This window comes from Eptesicus fuscus, chromosome 20 (genome assembly GCF_027574615.1).
Source record: "Eptesicus fuscus isolate TK198812 chromosome 20, DD_ASM_mEF_20220401, whole genome shotgun sequence".
NCBI classification, from domain to species: domain Eukaryota; kingdom Metazoa; phylum Chordata; class Mammalia; order Chiroptera; family Vespertilionidae; genus Eptesicus; species Eptesicus fuscus.
Window position 1 is genome coordinate 14,054,125 of NC_072492.1, and position 20,540 is coordinate 14,074,664.

A 20,540-nucleotide genomic window follows, 5' to 3' on the forward strand; every position below is an offset into this window, starting at 1 on the left:
TGCAGCCCTCTGCTTGCAGGGGCAGCTAAGGGGCCTAGCATCCAGGCTTCATAACTGGCTTGACCCCTGGCCCCACAGCCCATGTGCACCTGGGCGAGCCAGGGGTCAAGCCAGTTAACAAGGACTCAACAGGAAAGTACACCTCAGAACAGGACACCCTGGCGAACATACCATCCCCCACTTCTCCTCCCAAATCCTGAAATCCAGCCTCTGCCCTGGAAACCGTTGCCATGTTGTGAGATCCATAGGGGTGGGGACGCAGGGCTTGTATTTATCTTTTCCTGCCAGGTTGCTGGGTTCAGGAGCCAAAAAGAGTGCTAAGTAGGGAGCCAGGAGCTGCGGTGGAGCTGCGCAAAAGCAGAAGGCCCAGGGTGGGCAAGTCCTGGAGCCTCCAGGCCTCATCTCTAGGCCTCATGGGGCTCTGCCCTCAGCCCCACAGCTCTGGGAGCAGAGCCCCTGGGGCCCATCCTGGAACCCTGAGACCCCTGGGCAGTGAGAAAGAGACTTCAACCCCTGGGTCATGCCAACTCCTCTCTACCAATCTCTTTTTTAAATTTCATCCCTCCAGCCCTAACTGGTTTGGCTCAGTGGATAGAGCGTCGGCCTGTGGACTGAAGGGTCCCAGGTTTGATTCTAGTCAAGGGCATGTAACTTGGTTTCGGGCACATCCCCAGTAGGGGGTGTGCAGGAGGCAGCTGATTGATGTTTCTCTCTCATCAATATTTCTGACTCTATCCCTCTCCCTTCCTCTCTGTAAAAAAATCAATAAAATATATTTTATAAATAAATAAATTTCATCCCTCCATCCCAGGGACACTGCCAAACACACATGTAAACTTGTAATGTTCTTCTTTTTCCCATTATCTGAGGCTTTATCTGTGCATGAATCATGATGACACATACATGGGGCAGGGGGTATCTGTGTAGAAGAAAGATGTGGGGGTTACGGAATTCTAAGACCAGCACAAATACCTGAACACATATGGGACATGTCGGATGTGTGCACATTTACAAGTACCTATGTTTCTAGAAAGGATATTGATGCATTTGTAGTAGGTGGTGAATGTGTTTATAGACACACTATATATGGATGTCAGCACAGACATCAAGATGTGTCCTATGCCAGGACACAGTACACATGTCAGCACAGACATCAAGATGTGTCCTATGCCCACTGATACTGCACATGTGCTTATACATGTATGTCATGTGTCTACATGTGCTTACATGTGTCAAATGTCTTTGTGGGTATCATTGTATGAGTGTGAGTGTATGTGTGAGTTTGACCATGTGTGTCACATTTATTGCTACCTAACCAGACCTAGAAGTCTGTTTTTAGAAGGTACAGATTCTGGATGTTTTGCCAAGACTCCTGCATATAAAATTCTAAGGGTGACCCTGACCTGGGGAGGTGGTATAGAGAGCAGAGCTTCCCACCTTCCTGGACCAACATTGGGCCCTGTTGGCAGCAGGAAAATGGCACCAGGTGTTAGACCTGGGTTCAGCAACCTTGGTACTTGAGTTCTGGATAAGAAAGAATTCAGAGGCAAGACTCAAACTATCAGAGACGGTTTATTTAGAAAGTCACAGGGGTAGAAGTGAGTCATAAAAGAAATGGACTTAGGAAACAAGTTACAGCAAAAGAAGGGCCCTCAGAGTCTAGGAGGGAGAAGAAAGGAGAGAGAGGGAGAGGAGGGAAGGAGAGGCCAGGGGAAGAGAGAGAGAGAGAGAGAGAGAGAGAGAGAGAGAGAGAGAGAGAGAGAGAGAGAGAGAAGGAAGTGGGGGTTTGGGCATGCTCCATAGAGAGAGCCACGCTGGGTCCTCTATCCTGAGGGCTTTTATCTGAGGTCTCAGGGGAGGCTCTCTATTCATCAACTTTCCAGGTGTGCCCCCTCATGGTCTCCACTGATTGGTCTGAGTCAGGGGGTCATTAGTCCCTGCAGCTGGTCCTGATGTCAGCCACAGCTTCACTCCCTCTGATTTTGCTGCTTCTCTGGGCCTGCAGCTGAAACACAGCTGAAGCCTAGATGTCATCTCCAGGGGTTAATGCTTAAGGGCGTGGTCTTGCAAGGGCTTGTCGTTTTGCCCGTTGCTAGGCACCCAGGGCTCTCCGCCCTGGTGACCCTCTGCACCTGGCCCAACCTTCCTGCTCTGCACATGTCTATCTAACTGCCTATGACAGTCCCAGTAGAGGAAGAATTTCCCACAGGCCTTTGCTGAAGCCCAGGCTACCCAGAGAGCAAACTGCTTACATCCCTGCGGGAAAGGGCCTGCGGTCCTGCCCCAAGAGGCGGAGGCCGCAGAGGGTGTGGAGTGGAGACAGCTGCTTCCAGCCCAGATAAGGCTGTTTGGCTCACATTTTCCATTTCCAGTATCCTCTGCCTCGGGTCCCAGCCCCTAAGCCCTGGCCATGGCCTCGAGAGGCCTCCACTGACTCACGCAGCCCCCCCATCCCCCACCCTGGGAACTGAGGAGCCAAGCGGGGAGACTGAAGTCCGGGAAGAGCATGCACCCCACCAAAGCCACTGGGGACTGGGGACATGGTCTCTAGGGTAGGACAGGCCCAGCCCTGGGGCTTCCGGAACCCGCCCAGAGATAGGAGGAAGGATGGGCCCCTCCTCTTGTAACAACAGTCCCTGCCCAGCCTGGCTGCCCCAGCACATGGACCCTGAGACCCAGAGGGGCAAACTGGGCTCAAACTCTGGGCTCCTTCTTCCTTCTCCCTACCCACCCCCCCCCCCCAACTGCCCACCCAGAGGCCTGGCCCCTCCAGCCCTGCCTGGCCTGCCTCCCTTCCCCCTCCCCGGGCTATTTATAGGGCCTGGCTCAGGGGCCTCCAGGACAAGAGGAGCCAGAGCTCAGGACTGCTGCTCACCGGGCCTTCCCCAGGGGCCCCGCAGCCTGGGCAGTGTCCGCTTTCAGTCCAGCAAAGCAAAAGGCCTGTCACTCAGAGTGATCAGTGGGGGTGGGGAGGCCAGGCTGAGGTGGGGGCTGGGCTGGGACCTGATCCAGGGCCCAGGGAGCCTTTTGCAGTCCATAGAGAAGCTGGGCTTCCTCAGCATTTTGGAGACTCCGTGGGACTGGGGGCTTGTATGGCAGGTCTGGGGGTTGGGGGGGTGGAGAAGAGAACCAGCCCCTCTTTGGGAAGGCCCAGAGGGCAAAGACCAACATCAGGCTGCCACCTCCCTGCAAGCCCCCAGCGTCATCTTCTCTAGCAAAATGGTCCCTCTGAACCATGGATTCCCTCCACCAACAGGGGAATGCCTGAGGGTGCCATTCAAGGTCCTTCCAGCAAAATGCACAAAACTCGCACCTCTGCGATCATGCTGGTGCTGGTCCCTCTGCCTGAAGCATCCCTTTGGGGTTCCACCTTGTCTGACACACTCCTGCTCCTTCTTCAACTCTTCAGAGCCCATCGTAAGGCCGCCTCCTCGGGGAAGCCATCACCACTCCTCTCCTTCCCTGCGCTCCCTCCTCCAATTCGGGGCTGTGTGCTCTAGAGTTCTGATCTGTGTGGGTGTGGGTGTGGGTGTGCCCTGCGCCCTCAGGGTAGGGACTCCGGAAAGGGCAGGCCCCGGCTCACTCATCCCTCTGCCCTTCGCCCAGTTCCCAACCCCATCAGCCATTGCTGTTGAGTGAATGAGAGGGAGGGTGCTGAATGCCTGAGTACAGGAACTAGTGACTGAACAGTGAATGGAGGTGGGGGGAACACGGCAGAGAGGGAACGCAGAAAAGACCCCTCTGTATCCCCTGAGCCCCAAAGTCACCGCCTGGTGTCCCAGTGGGCGGAAGGCAGCGGGGCAGCCCAGGCCAGGGCTCGGTGACACGGCTTGGCCCTGGGAAGCGGCCAGATCGGTCACTCTCATTCTTTCCAGATCAAAGTTCCCCCAGGGAACAGCCTGGAAAACCTGACACTGGGGAGTGGGGGGGGAGGCTGGGCCCATTCAGGAGGAGGGCACAGGGAGGCAAGGCACCTGTCCCAGCTCCGGGACACCAGGCCAGCAGCCCAGGGCGGAGGCTGAACACACATTACTCCAGCCCCAGCCCTCCCCTGGATAAAGGGCTGCACCGGCAGGTAGGGAACCCCTGGCTCCGGGCCCTTCTGTTCCAGACTCCCCAAGGACTCCAAGCCCCCCAGGACCCCAGGGGCTCAGCTTCTTGAATTTCACCCTCCATGTCAGTTTTTTTTTTTAATATATTTTTATTGATTTGAGAGAGGAAGGGAGAGGGAGAAAGAGATAGAAACATCAATGATGAGAGAGAATCATTGATTGACTGCCTCCTGCACACCCCACACTGGGGATCAAGCCTGAATTCCGGGCATGTGCCCTGACCAGGAATCAAACCGTGACTTCCTGGTTCATAGGTCAATGCTCAGCCACGGAGCCATGCAGGTCAGACCCATGTCAGTTTTGACTCACCCCTCCCCCATCTCTCGCTTCCATCTCAGTCACCCTCCAGGTCCATCTTCCTCTGCCTCCCAGTCGCTGTGTCTGTTTCCGTCTTTGCCCCTTTCTGTCTCAGCTCTCCACATTCCTCTGCATGTTTTTATGCCCTTGGTCCTTCTATCACCGTCTCTTTCCATTTCTCTGTGTCTCCCGAGACGTGAAGAGTAACGATGGAGTGGACGTTAGCCTTTCTTCTAAGGAGGAGCTTTCACATTCCTCTCTCTCCAGCCCCGGTCCCCACACTCTGCAGGGAAAAGCTTGTTCCTGATGGTGGGACAGGGGTGGGAGAGGGTGGGGGAGGACAGGCCCCATTGCCCCTGCTGCAGCCAGGCTCCCTGGTGCCCTCCAGCTGTGTCTGAGCCAGACCTAGGCCAGCCCCACAGCCACATGGGCAGGCAGGAAGGAAGTGGCCAGGGCTGGGGCAGCAGGCCGTGTCAGTGGGCCAGTCCCGGAGCCGGCCATTCCTCTGTCCTTCCTCATTCCACAGCGAGCTGCGGAAAGTCACACCACAGCCAGAATTCATGCCCCCCACCCCCATGTGCAAGCTAATGTACACACATGGACACATAGACACACACAGCACAGGGCAGTGGCTCAGAGCACAGGACTCCGAATCTCAGTCATGGCTCACTACTCTTTGTACCTCTGTTGTCTTATCTGTAAAACAGGGGTTATACTAGTATCTGCATCCTAGGATTGCTGTATTAAATTAATTCATGTTCGTAAATCCCTAAGCAGATAGAGAGCAATATATATATATACACACACATATACCTATAATGACTAAATTTGCATACCTGCTTTACATACATGCTTTAACCTTGACTCTCAAAAGCTACAGGTTGTTTCACCTTAATCCTGTTGCCTGAGGCTGAGCCAGACCCTGGTCACCAACAGGTCCAGACAGGCCTGATGCGAGCGGCTGTGATTCCAGGCCAGGAGCAGCACACGGCTCTGGGTGTGTGCGTTTCTGCGGATCTGCTTGTGAAACAACGTGTGGCTAACAGGCCAGACCACACGTGGGAAGTCGCATTGCTTCTGGTGAAAGATGGCTGAAAACATCTCCTTCGGATCCAAACACATAGACATGAGATTTTAAAGATTAGTCATCACACAAATGCAATCAACAACACCCGAGGGACATGGTTGTAGACCAAAAATGGAGACTTCTCCGTGAAAGAAAGGCGGTCCCTGGGGACTGGGAAGTGAGCAGCCGGCTGTGCAAGGTGTGGGCCACGATGTAAATGCTAAGCCCGGCTGGGCCTGAGCCCGGTTGGTGTCGGGACCTGTGCTGCTAGTTGATGATCACAAACCCAAGTAGCCACAGGCACCCTTCAAGGTCACGGCAAAACCCAAAGCCACGGCCTGTGGTTGGTCCTCAGCAGAGCCACCAAGCTCAAAGCCACTGTCCCAGAAATGCATCACTCACGTGGAGTGGAGGCCACAGTGGACACTTCTGAAAAAATCCTGGCCTGGAGCCCAGCCACATGCAGACCAAGCTGAGGCCACTCGCAGAATCTCCAGATTCCTCACCACCAGGAATCACAGAGCACTGAGGAGGCCAAAAAAAAATTTTTTTTTAAATCGGCAAATGGAAGAACTGAGAGCTGAAAAAATAAAGTTTTAGAGCAATTTGGAAAGCACTTTAATGTGGATATCTTTAAAATCTTCAAAGAAATCAAAGGGATCACAACCACAAAACCACAAAAGGAGTCATGAAATAAGAATAGGACAGCCCTGGCCAGTGGCTCAGTTGGTTGGAACATCGTCCTGTACACTAAAGGTTTCGGGTTCAATTCCCAATCAGGGCACATTCCTAGGTTGCAGGTTCGAGCCCCAGTGGGGGTGCATACTCAAGGCAACTGATCAATGTTTCTCTAATACCTCTCTCTCTCTCTCTCTTCTCTCTCTCTCTCTCTCTCTCTCCCTCGCTCTCTCTTTCTCTCTCCCTCCCTTCCTATCGTTCTAAAATCAATGAAAACACATCCCTGGGTAGGGATAAAAAACAATTCCGAAAAGAATAGGACAAATGACAAAGATTCCATTAGGAATGTGTTAAAATCATAAATTAAAAAAACAAAACAAAACATAAATCCTTACATTGGGAAAAGTTTTTACCACACGCTAAGCATGATAAACAAAGAAAAAGTCCATACTAGTTTCGCTTTAGTAAAACTTCAGAACATCCAGGATCAAGTCGGGGCGAGGGCGCGGGGAGAATCCTAGTACCAGAAAGAAAAAAAAAAAAAGGCAGATTACCTAAAAGCAAGGAACAAGAATCTGACATCAGGGCCCTCATCAGCAACGCTAGAAGCCAGAAGACCATAAAATAACGTTTCAGAGGGATACAGGAAAATAAGTTTGAACCTAGAGTTGTGGACACAGCAATGCTATCCTTTAAGAGCAACGACAAATTAAATCCACTTTCAGACATCATTTAAAAGAAAAGAATGAGCCTCAAAAGAAGCTGTGGTTTGCAATAAGCACTAATGAGCAAATAAATCAGCTAACCATATTGGCAAATCTGACGAACCAACTTAATTGTATTATGTTTAGTTGCTGGTACTAAAAATTTTGGAGAACATGGGAGTTGGGAGGACGGAGTATGGGGGGCTGTGCAGAGCACCACGTATCAGATGTGCCCATCACATCCTCTCGGCCTCACCTCCGACGTCAGCCAGAGCTGTTCCTGCGCTGGCTGGGGAAGACAGGCTCTCTCCGCAGGTGTGTTTCACTTTCTGCTGCAAGACTTCTGGAGGAACACCTCCAGAGGTGGCCCTCACCCAGGGGCATGGCAGCTGATGGATAGACGCTTCTCCCACTAACTCTTCTCGTGGACCATTTTGTAAAGGCTTCTTAGGCTCCTCAGAAAGTCCCCCACTGAAGCTGAGCCCAAACTGCCCACAGTGGAGACCCCAGTAACACACCCAGAGTGGCTTTCTCTCCATCTCTCACTCTCCCCGTCCCTCCCTCCAGCTTCCTGCCGTTACCTGCCAATCAGCTCTCTAGCTCACAAGGCCTTCCACTGGCTTTGCTTTCCAAAGGACTCTGAGCTCAGGCACCTCTTACCTTCTTCAGAGGATCATAGAGACACGGATTCTTTGCTTGTTTGTTTTTTATTGAGATGTAGTTCATTAAATGAATTTTATGGATGTAAAGCCAGTGATTTTTAGTATATCCACAAGGGTGCGCAACCATCACCACTACCTAATTCCAGAACATTTTCATTACTGCAAACAGAAGTTCTATGCCCATTAGCAATCACACCCCAATCCCACCACTAATCTACTTTCAGACTCTATGGATTTGCCTATTCTGGGCATTTCATATAAATGGAATCTTACAATATGTGGTCTTAAGTGACTGGCTTCTTTCACCAGCGCAATGTTCCCAAGGTTCGTGCCTTTTTATGGCTGAATGGTATCCCATTGCATGGCAGAGCAAAACATGGAAGGGTGGGTTTTAGCTGAAAGATTGTAGTTTAACTAGAGGCCTGGAGCACAAAATGCAGGGCGTGGGGAGGTCCATCAGCCCGGCCTCCACCTTCTCGCAGTCCGGGAGCCCTCGGGGGATGTCTGAATGACAGACATCCTTAGCACGGCCACGGAGGCAGGAGAGGCTCTCACTGCTGTCACTGCACTCGCCAGCTGTGAGCCCCGCTTCTGGCTGAGTGGTGGTGCTCCCCCTGTGGGAGCTGACCACCAGGGGGCAGCTCCTGCATTGAGCGGTATCTGGCTGAAACCAGCTCTCTGACGGCCCCTGAGGGGTCCCAGATTGCGAGAGGGTGCAGACCAGGCTGAGGGACCCCAGGAGGACTCTAGGGCGTGTCCGGCCCATCTTGCTCAGTCCTGATCTGCCGGAATCCAGCAGTAAGCTCACCTACTGGTGGGAGCCTCTGCCCCCTGGTGGTCAGTGCATGTCATAGCGAGCAGTTGAGCGGCCTTAGCATATCATTAGCATATTATGCTTTAATTGATTGAACGCATGACTGGATGACCGGACAACCGGACACTTAGCATATTAGGCTTTTATTATATAGGATAATCAGGAAATAGTACACAAACAGGTTATTTAGAAACATGGCAATATTTTTAAAATCCAATTAAAAAATTAAATTAAAAAGTGATCCTGTGGGGAAGAAGAAATGGAAAGGAACAGCATACAGATATTTTTCTAAACAAACCTTGGAAGTAACTGATTCTTTAAACTATGTGCATATATAACTGAAGGAAATGAAAAATAAGGGAATAATAAGAAAGAAAACATGGTAAATAGCAAACAAAATAAGCCCAATGTTTCAATCCCAATACATTTACATGGCTTACTCTCACTTATTAAGAAAAGCCTTTCAAAATGGATGAAATCCAACTATATCCTATTAACAAGAGACATGCCTAAAAAGCTACTATAATATAGGAAGATTAAAATGTAAAGGATGGACGAAAATATCTTTCTCAGGCAACTACCAAAGAAAAAGGAAAGCTGGTATGGCAACAGTGATGTCAGGCAAAATTGAATTCAGTACCCAAAGGCATTAAGAGTAAGATGGTGATTTCATGCTAATAAAATGAGCAATCCACCAGTAGAATCCACCAGTAGAATTCAGCAATCATGAGTGTAACAATGACATCCTTTTTTATTGTAGTAAAGAACACATAACATGAAATTTACCATCTTAATTATTTCTCAGGGTACAATGCAGTAGCATTAAGTACATTCAAGTTGTGCAGCCATCACTACCATCATCTCCAGAACGTTTTCACCTTGCAAAACTGAAACTCTGTCCCATTCCCCCTCCCTGAAGCTCCTAACAACCACCTTTCTATTTTCTGTCTCTGAATTTGACTACCCTGAGCACCTCCTATAAATGCAATCATACAGTATTTGTCTTTTTGTAACAGGCTTATTTCATTTACAGGCAGTCCTTGGGTTACGTCAGACTCGATGTACATCGTTTCGTGGTTACGTTGCCATCTCCCATTTATTTTTTAAAAAAAGTTCCATCATTTTGTCGTATGTACATACTGTATATGCTTTATGTTTTTTATTATTTATTTACCACAAGTAAAGGTCAGGAATTGTTATCTTTCTTTTAAACTGTTTTTACTGTTTCACTTCATTACTGCTGTGTATGTGCTCCATGTGAGTGACGTAGGTGCTTATGTAGGTGGGTTCCGACTTACGGCAAAAACCATGTTACATCGCGCTGTAGGAATGAATCCCTGATGCAACCCGAGGACCTACTGTATTTCATAGATGTCCTCCAGGTTCACCTATATTATAGTACTAGAGACCCGGTGCACAAAATTCGTGCACTCAGGAGGGTCCCTCAGCCCGGCCTGCGCCCTCTCGCAGTCTGGGAGCCCTCGGGGAGATGTCCAACTGACGACTTAGGCCCGCTCAATCAGTTGGACATCCTTAGCGCTGCCGCGGAGGCAGGAGAGGATCCCACCACCACCACTGTGCCAGCCGTGAGCCTGGCTCAGGGCTTCTGGCTGAGCAGCGCTGTGGGAGCACACTGACCACCAGGGGGCAGCTCCTGCATTGAGCGTCGGCCCCCTAGTGGTCAGTGCGCATCATAGTGACTGGTTGTTCCACCGTTCAGTCTATTTGCATATTAGCCTTTTATTATATAGGATGGATCAGAATTTCCTTCATGGTTTTGTTTGTTTGTTTGTTTGTTTTTAAATATGTTTTTATTTATTTTTAGACACAGAGGAAGAGAGAGGGAGAGAGAGAAACATTGATGAGAAACATGGATTGGCTGCCTCCTGCACACCCTCTACTGGGGGTTGAGCCCAAAACCTGGGCAATTGCCCTGACTGGGAATTGAACCAGCAACCTTTGGGTGCACAAATGACACCCAACCAACTGAGCCACACTGGCCAGGCTTCTTCATTTTTAAGGCTGAATAATATTCCATTGTACAGATATACCACCTTTTGTTTATCCACTCAGCTGTCTATGGACACTTGGGTTGTTTCCACCTCTGCGGTTGTGAATAATGCTGCTACCTATGAACATGGGTGTGAATGAATGAGTCAATCAATAGTCAACTGAAAGTCACTTATTGAACACTTACCACCTTCTAGGCACTACTCCGGGGGCAGGGAATACAGCAGTGAAGAAGACAGCACCCAGCCCCCAGGAGCTTATATTCTAGTGGGGCAGTCAACATGCACACAAATGAAGCCATCATGTGATGGCAAGTGCTGGTCAGTGCCCAGAGAAACATGGGTACAGGCCTGTGGGTCTCAGCGGCTGGCGAGGTGGGAGCTGCTTTATCTAGGGTGGTCTGAGAAGACCTGTCCAAAGAAGGTAAAAGTTGAGTGAAGACCTGAAGAGTAAGAACCTTCCAGACAGAAGCAACAGCAGAAGCAAAAACCTCAGCCTGGTTCCAGTTGGGAGAGTTTGGGAGCAGAGCGAGCAGTGAGGCTGGAGGGTTGCACGGAGGTAGAGAGACTTGAGGACCCAGAGGGAAGCAGGACCAGGCGAAGAGCGGGGCTGGGTGAGGGGTGTCCTTAAGGGCGTGGCATAGGGCATGAGAGCTTTGGAGGGTTTTAAGCAAGGGAAGGACATGATTCGCTTTAATGCCGTGGGAGAGTGGATTTTATTGGGGCCAGAGTGAAGGTAGGGATTCCAGTCAGGTGTGCACATAACTCATCCCTAAAGAAGGGAACGCCAAAACTGGTAGAACTACAAGAAGTTGAGAAATCTATTAATCATAGTGGGGAGTTTTACCTCTAAATAAAGGAGCAACTCTCTCAGCCCCTCCCATATTGTCCTGTAGTTCTCACATTTTTTTCAAGCCTTCTAGGCCATGCCCCCCAAGCCTCACCCCCACTTCTTCCCATTACCGCCCCCCGCTCCCCGCAGCCTTCTAGCTCCTCCCTGTCCCTGCCTGTCACTGCCTTTCCTCAGGCCCTACTCCAGACCCTAAATCCCTCCACTGACCTCCCCGCCTTCCCAGCCTCTTCTACTCTCCTCTTTCACACTTTCTCTTCAACATCCCCCACTCCCCTCCCCTCAGCCTCTCTTACTCCATCCCATTTTAAATGTCAGCTCCTCCCAACTTCCTCAGCTCCTTCCATTCTCTGTCCCCTCTAGCAACTCAAATCGCAAAATCATTGCCAATTATATTCATCCAGCTCCCCAGTCCCTTTCTAACCCTTCCAGATACTCAGTCTTTAAAAACCCAGGTCCCCAGGCCTGCCAACTTCCACCCGTTTTCCTTAATTCCTCTGCACCCCCTTTCTGGGTCAAAGCACTGAGGATGTGACTTGTGGGTGAACACCTGTCCCCACACTGCCCCCCTCCCAACTTCCCAGGGTAAGAAATAGTTGAGCCCAGCCAACGTGGCTTAGTGGTTGAGTGTCGACCTATGAACCAGGAGGTCATGGTTTGATTCCCAGTCAGGGCATATCTCCAGGTTGTGGGTTCAATCCCCAGTGGGGGGCGTGCAGGAGGCAGCAGATCAATAATTCTCTCATCATTGGTGTTTCTCTCTCTCCCCCCTCTCCTTTCCTCTCTGAAATCAATAAAAAATATTTTTTTTCAAAAAGAAATAGTTGAGACGATAAAAACTGATATCAGCCAGAGTTGGTGGCCACGTTGCCCTATGTTGCCATTTTGAAGGGCTCTGCCTTCATGTTGGTCCCCAGGAAACCAAAGAAAGAGCCGCCATCGCCATCGGGAGAGGAGGGACCGAGACAAGCTGCACCGTTGACCACCCACTCAGCGTCAGAGCCCATGAACCGCACCCATCCCCTGCCCTTGCCCATAGCTGATAAAAACCTCCACTCAACCCAACCCTTGCCAGTGTGCCAGTGGTTAGAGCATCGGCCTGCACACTGAAGGGTCCTGGGTCCTGGGTTCGATTCGGGGCACGTGCAGGAGGCAACAATCAATGTATCTCTCTCTTATATCGATGTTTCTCTCTTGCTCTCTCCCTCCCTCCCTCCCTTTCACTCTCTCTAAAAACCAGTGGATTAACAAAACAACAACAAAAAATCTCCACTCAACCCCATTGGGGCGACTCTTCTCTGAGTTCACAGCACTCCCTTCCTTCTTGAGTGTGTACTATCGCTTCAGCAAATCTGCTGTGCTGTGCTGTGCTGAATCTGTCTCCTTCCTGAATTCTTTCCTGTGTGGTGAGAAGAACCTGCACACAGCCACAGGGTTGAGGCCTCCCTTGGCCTCCCGTGAGGTGCCCCCTACACACACACACACACACACACACACACACACACACACATCACCTCCAGTCCCTTCCCAGGCCCCAGGCCCTCTTAGCCCTACCCATCCGCCCAGTGCCTTCAGTTCTGCACAGGGCTTCCTAGTCTCTCCTAAACCCCCTTTTCCCCAGCCTGCCCCTGCCTCCCAGTCCCCATACCTCTGTAAGGAAGAAGGCTAGGGACAAGGAAATTGTGGCTTTAAATTTTCTCTGTCTGAGACAAAAAGTAGAATAGATGCTACAAGGGGCTGGGGGTAAGGGGGAGTAATTGTTTAATGGATTTCTGTTTGGGAAGATGGGAAACTTCTGGAGGTGGATTTGAGGGGATGGTGGCACAACATTGTGAATGTACCTAATATCATCTGACTGTACAGTTAAAAATGCTTAAAATGGTACCTGTTATGTCTATTTACCACAATAAAAGAAAGAAACAAGTTATTTTCTCTATACAAGAAACAGCTGCTGGTCACTCCCAGCCCCACCCAGTCCTCTCCAGCTCCCCCTAGCTGCTATTTTGCTTCATTTCTCTTTCCATGTGAAAAACAATGTCCCCTCCATCCTCCTTGTCCTTCCTGCCTCCCCAGCTCCATCCCTCTCATTTTCCCCAATCCTTCCATGACCTCCAGCCCCTCTGAGCCCTCCTCCCTGTCCTAACCACTCCCACTACCCCCAGTGTCCCTAGATCCTGTCGGTTTCTCTCAGCCCCACAGTCCCTCCAAGTGCACTCCATCCCCATCCCCATCATATCCACCCCCCAGTCCAACAGAAGCTCTCTGTCACTCTCCTAACCCAGTCCCACTCAATTGCCCAAATTAGGTCAAAATTATCTATGTGTCCCAGGAGCTATTGTCTTCTCCAGGCTTATATGAGTTAGAAATTTCAACAGAAACCTGCCTGCAGTGGTTTAAACAAGTGTAACAAGACATGAGAACCTGTCTCCGTATTGACTAGACCCCAGGACAATGGGTGCCAATGACTCCTGCGTTACAGAGTGGGGTAACACCACCAAAGCAGGACTTGCCAAGGAGGTGGATGGAAACCAGTTTTGTGAACCTCGGCGGACCACCCCATCCAGCTCACAAAAGGAGTTGGAGAAGCTAAAGGGGGTTAAAAAACAGAGGTGGTATTTCTTTGGAGGGACCTACACAGCGATTCCCACCACCACCCTCCCCCCAGTGATGGGAAAGGAGTGGAGGTATGTTTGTCACTTACCACAGGTCCAATCAATCAATAAGCTGCTGATGGTTCCAGGAACTAGGGGTTCAGCTGAGGATGCAATAGGGGTCCTCAGGAACGCAGAGGACATAGTAGAATGTCTCTGATCCATGCCTCAGAAATCGAATGAGGGGAACTCCCACTTCCGCCTATGAAGGATTACCTGCCTCAAGAATCGCCAGGCCTCCTGTAAACGATTAGAAATCTGGAGGAAATATATAAAGCATATTTTCAGACATTGAACAACAGAGAGAAGACCAACGCACAATGTAAACACCCTAGCTCAGAGCTGGAGTTCAGAGGTCAAGGCAGCTAGGATTTATTTGCAGGGCAAAGTACTGAGGAGGAAGGAGTTTCCTAGAGATAGAGCACCAGATGTCTGCAGGGGGCTCTCCTGGAGGGTTGAAGTAAGAACTGATATATTCACATGCGAGAGGACACTACCCAAGGCAAGGGAAAGAACCACCATAAAACAGTAGGCCAAACAATGTCTGGAGTTCACACAAAAGTGGGTGTAGTTCCTATTCCACCAGCCAGAGTGGAGAGACCTTGTAATACACCAAGCACTGCAGCAGTATTCACAACAGCCAAGGTATGGGAACAACCTCATTGTTCATCAGTAGAATAATGGATAAATCAAATGTGTGCGTGTGTGTGTGTGTGTGTGCGTGCGTGTGTGTGTGTGTGTGTGTGTGTGTGTGTAGACAGATCCAGAAATGACAGAGATGACAGAATTAGGAGGTAAAGACTCTAGAACAGCTATTTTAAATCTTATAAATGTGAGGTTTCAGCTAGTGCAATAAGGCAAGGTTTTAAAAAGGCATACAGGTTGGATAAGTAAAACTCTTTTATTCACAAAACATGATTGTCCATGCAGAAAATCTTAAGCAACCTATTTTAAAAATCTACTGTAACTGAGTGTAGCAAGGTCTCAGGATATAAGAATAAAGGTCAATATATGAAAGCTAACTTGCATTTCTTTATATGAGCAAGAAACTGTTGGACACTGAAATTTTTTTTAAAATACTACTTAGAATAGTATTTACAATAGCAGAAAACTCAATACCATTTACAATAGGAGAAAACTAAAAAAACACTCAAGGATATATTTAACAGAATACTTAACAGACTTGTGCATGGAAAATGACAAAACATTGCAGAGATAAACTAAAGAAGTCCTAAATAAATGGAGAGATATACCATGTTCACAAATCATAAGAATCAATGTTATTGTCAATTCACCCTAAATGGATCTATAGAGTCTTACTATCCCAATCAAAATTTCTGTAGGCTTTCTTTCTTAAAAATTGATAATTCCAAAATTTATCCCAAAATTTTAAAAATATATATGTAGGAGGACTCAAACTACTCAATTTTCAGACTCACTCTAAAATTTCAGTAATCAAAATAGTGTTCTCTCAGTTTAGAATAAACAGTGACATCACTAGAACAAAATTAAGAGTCCAAAAATAAGCTCACACACATATAGTTGATTGCCTTTCAAGAAATGTTGAAATGTGGGGAAGGGAAAATCTTTTCTAAAAATGCAGCTGGAGCCCTAGCTGGTATGGATCAGTGGATAAAGCGTTGGCCCTCGACTGAAGGGTCCCAGGTTTGATTCCAGTCAAGGCACGTACCTCAATTGCAAACTCGATCCCAACCAATCCATGTGTCTCTCACACATCAATATTTCTCTCTCTCTCTCTCTCTCTCTCTCTCTCTCTCTCTCTCTCTCTCTCTCTCTCCCACTCCACTCTCTCTAAAAATCAATGGAAAAATATCCTCGGGCGAGAATTAACAAACAAACAAAAAGTTCTAAAAATGCAGCTGGAGTTCGGCTGGTGTTGCTCAGTGGTTGAGCATCAACCTATGAACCAGGAGGTGGTGATTCGATTCCTGGTCAGGGCACATGCCTGGGTTGTGGGCTCCATCCCCAGTAGGGGGTGTGCAGGAGGCAGCCAATCAATGATTATCTCTCATCATTGATATTGCTATCTCTCCCTCTCCCTTCCGCTCTGAAATCAAATATATATATAGATATATATATATAGATATATATATAGATATATATATGTGTGTGTGTGTGTGTGTGTGTGTGTGTATCCACACACACACACACACACACAGATATACACATATATGCGCAGCTGGAATAATTGGACACCTGTATGCAAAAATAAAATGAACCTTGACCTGTACCACACACCATACCCCAAAATTAATTAAAAATTAATCTTAGACCTAGCTATAAGAACTAAAAATACAACACTTCCAGAAGAAAACAAAGAACAAAAATCTTCATGACCTGGGATTAGGCAAAGCTTTCTTAGACAAAAGCAAAATGATAAACAAAATTTTATCAAAAATAAAAAGTTTTTATCTTCATAAGATGCCATTAAGAAAATAAAAGGGCAGCAGCGCCCTCAGTGATCCCCGGATCTGTCTCTTGCTTCCACAGTGTTTGGAGGGAACACAACTGGGAGCCTTGGAGCCAGAGGCCTTTGGGAGGCCCCCATGCATTCCCCTGGTGTCTGGCTTTTGCCTGAGCCTCTCCCTGAAACCAGCAGGCATCCTTTTAACCACCGGCGAGCCCTCTCCCATGCACTGGACCAATGGAAACAATAAAGCTTTTTGCATTAGGGGGCAGGGGGAGAGGCAAGAAAAAGAAGACCAAAGGTCAAGCCACAGACTGAGAAAACATACAGGGTGTCCCCCAAAAATGTATACACACTTTAACAGCTGATAGCTCAATTTTGAAAATGAAATGTATTTTGCCCTAGCTGGTTTTGCTCAGTGGATAGAGCATCAGCCTGCGAACTGAAAGGTCCCTGGTTCAATTCTGGTCAAGTGCATATGCCCAGATTGCAGGCTTAATCCCCAGGAGGGGGCGTGCAGGAGGGAGCCGATTAATGAGTCTCATCATTAATGTTTCTATCTCTCTCTCCCTCTCCCTTCCTCTCTGAAACCAATTAAAATAATAAAATAAAAGAAAATGAAATTTATTTTAATAAACACTGCCTTAAGGATTATTCAAAGTTTGTACATACATTTTTTGAGACACCCTATATTTATAAAACATGTTTATCCAGTAAAGGACTTGTATCTGGAATGTACAAGGAATTCTTAAAACTCAATAATAACTTATTTTTTAATGGGCAAAAGATTTGAACAGACATCTCACCAAAGAAAATATATGAACAGAAAATAAGCAAATAAAATGATGTTCAACATCATAAGACATTAGGGAAATGCAAATTAGAACCACATGAGATACCACTGCACATACACACATTAAAATTTTAAAAACTGACAATACTAAGTGATACCAATAACACAGAGTAACTGGAACTTTCATTCAGCTCTATTCGTAATAAAAAATTGCAAATAATCCAATCTCCATCAATCTATACTAATAAAAGGGTAATATGCTAATTAGACTGGACATCTTCCGGACAACCTTACAGATGTCCTTCCGGACAAAGCCATGGTGGCAGGGCCAAGGCAGAGGCGATTAGGGGTGATCAGGCCAGCAGGGTAGAGCAGTTAGGGGGATCAGGCTGGCAGGGGAGAGCAGTAAGGAGGATCAGACTAGCAGGGGAGAGCAGTTAGGGATCAGGCCAGCAGGGGAGAGAAGTTAGGGGGATCAGGCCAGCAGGGGAGAGCAGTTAGGGGGATCAGGTCAGCAGGCAGGTGAGCGGTTAGGAGCCAGCGGTCCCAGATTGCAAGAGGGATGTCCGACTGCCAGTTTAGGCCCAATCCCATAGGATCCCATAAACCGGCAGTTGGACATCCCCTGAGGGGTCCCAGATTGGAGAGGGTGCAGGCCCCCCCCCACCCCCAATGCATGAATTTCATGCACTAGGCCTCTAGTGGATATATAAAAAGAAAAATTACTGCTACATGCAATAATGTGCATGTTTCCCAAAGGCTTTATACTAAGTGAATGGAGCCAGATAGGAATGATTACATATTTTATTATTCCATTTGTAATATGTAAATCTTAAAACATGATTCCTTTGCTTTTAAAGGCCAACATGTAGGAACAGAAATCAGATTGGTGGTTGCAGAGGATGTATGGCAAAGGAACACAAGGAAACTTTTGGGGTGATGAAAATGTTCTTTATCTTGATTGTGGCTTTATACATTAAAATTGGTGAGTTTTACTTTATGTCGATTATACCTCAATAAATCTGATTTTTAAAATCGCCCTAGCTGGTTTGGCTCAAAGGATAGAGCATCGCCTGCCAACTGAAGGGTCCTGGGTTCGATTCCAGTCAAGGGCACATGCCTGGGTTGTGGGCTCGATCCCCAATAGGGGGCGTGCAGGAGGCAGCCGATCAATGATTATCTTTCATCGTTGATGTTTCTCTCTCTCTGTCTCCTTCTCCCTTTCTCTCTGAAATCAATTTTTTTAAAAATAGAATGCATGACAGACTCGCTGGCCTATTATGGTTCTTTTAATAAAGTGAAAACAGTTTGCTGCACTGGAAACTGGTACCCCTCAAATCTATGGGGGAGAGAGAAAAAAGGATGTGTGAATGTCCATGGTCCAGTTATGAGCCATTGGAAGAGCAAAGACATACATGGAGCCCTATTAAAACCTGTCCAAGAGTGCCCCCTGGAGGAGAGATGAGACCTTAGCAGCAAGAAGCTGAAGCCTGAGCTACCAGTTCACCACATCCGGGACTTACCTTGATAATGGTATGGGCCAGTGGTCGGCAAACTCAGTCAACAGAGCGGCAAACCGCGGCTCGCAAGCCACATCCGAATGTGGCTCGCGAGCCGCAGTTGCCGACCACGGGTATGGGCTAAAGGGTTTTGGAAGAACCTACGGAAGAGCCCACTAGGTGAGGAGTCAGCTTTACACACACACCAAGCCTGGGGAGACTGTGGCAGCTCACACAGTACTGGTCAGAACAAGAGCTTTCTTGCCCTGTTCCTCTCTCTTTAGCTCCCGAGGAACAAAAAGCAGGTTAGTGTGTGAGGAAGAGAATCTCAGGGTGTATGAGCAGTGAGGGGAAGGGAAACTGAGAAAGAGTTAAACAGATACGCACACATTCTCTCTCTCTCTCTCTCTCTCTCTCTCTCTCTCTCACACTCACTCTCTCTCTTTCTCTCTCACACACACACACCCTTTTCCCTGCTGCATGCTGCCAACCCAAAACAGACTAAGAAGATGCTAGGGAGAAGTTTTTAACCGTAAAGGAACTTCCATTTTCTTCCTGTGTTTTTTTATTGTGGTGAAATGTAAATAACATAATTTACCATTTTAACCGCAATTCGGTGACACCAAGTACACTTACATTGTTGTACATCCATCTCAAGAACATTTTCATCATGCCCAACTGAAGCCTCTACCCACCAAAGAATGACTCCCCACGACCCCTGCCTTGCCCCCAGCACCAGCATTCTGCCCCTCGTCTCCATGAATTTGACCACTCTGTCCGGTGTGTGTTTTTTTCTAATATATATATTTTTTATTTCAGAGACAAAGGGAGAGAGAGAGAGGGATAGAAACATCAATGATGAGAGAGAATCACTGATCGGCTGCCTCCTGCACACCCCCCACTGGGGATTGAGCCTGCAACCCAGGCATGTGCCCTGACTAGGAATCGAACCATGGCCTCCTGGTTTATAGATCAACCCTCAACCACTGAGCCACGCTGGCCGGGCTCTGGCCGGGCTCTGGCCGGTGTTTTAAATTGCAGTTACTGGAACGAGACTTTTATAACTTGAAGTGACCCAGAAACTTTTTACCAATGGAGTATCCAGAGAAGACATGGGCCCGCCCTATGTTCAAGGCAAAGGGTGGCGAGAAACCATCCCCACAGAACAAGTTTCAATGGAGATTGGGAGATAAAAATAGAATTGTGTTATGATGGCCCAGCCGATGTGGCTCGGTGATTAAGCATCGACCTATGAACTAGGAGGTTATGGTATCAGGGTACATGCCCAGATTGCAGGCTCGATCCCCAGTGTGGGCGTGCAGGAGGCAGCCAATCAATGATTCTCTCTCATCGTTGATGTTTCTATCTCTCTCTCCTTGCCTCTCCGAAATCAATAAAAAAAATTTTTTTAATTGTGTTAAGATGGCACCCTCTGAGTCCTACTTTTTCAGCCTCACACTTCACAAATAAGGGGTTATTTTTCTCTTGTGACAAGAAATCTAAAAACAGGCAGCCTAGGGCTCATAGCTGGTTGCAAAGTCATCAAAGCGCAGGCTCCTCTTAGCTCCTTACCATCCCATCCTTAGTGTAGCTCCCATCCCCACGGCCTAGGTCAGTGATGGACAACCTTTTGAGCTTGGTGTGTCAAACTTCGCCAAAAAACTGAGCATAACTCGGGTAGTGTGTCACTTTGAGGAAAAAACATTATTTCACAAATGTTTCATCCTCAGGAGCAGCAAATGTTTCATCCTCGGCATGCGGCCTCCTCAGCGGCCGCGTGTCATCAGAAATGGCTACGCGTGTCAGTGCTGACACGCATGTCATAGGTTCGCCATCACTGGCCTAGGTCTAGAGTCTGAGTTCCAGGAAGGAAGAAAGAGAAAAGGCAGAAACTTTGGGAAGAATTGGGGAAATTGCCACTCAATCACTTCTGTGCTCTGTGGTTCGGTGAGTAACCTGGATGACAAAGCCTGCTCT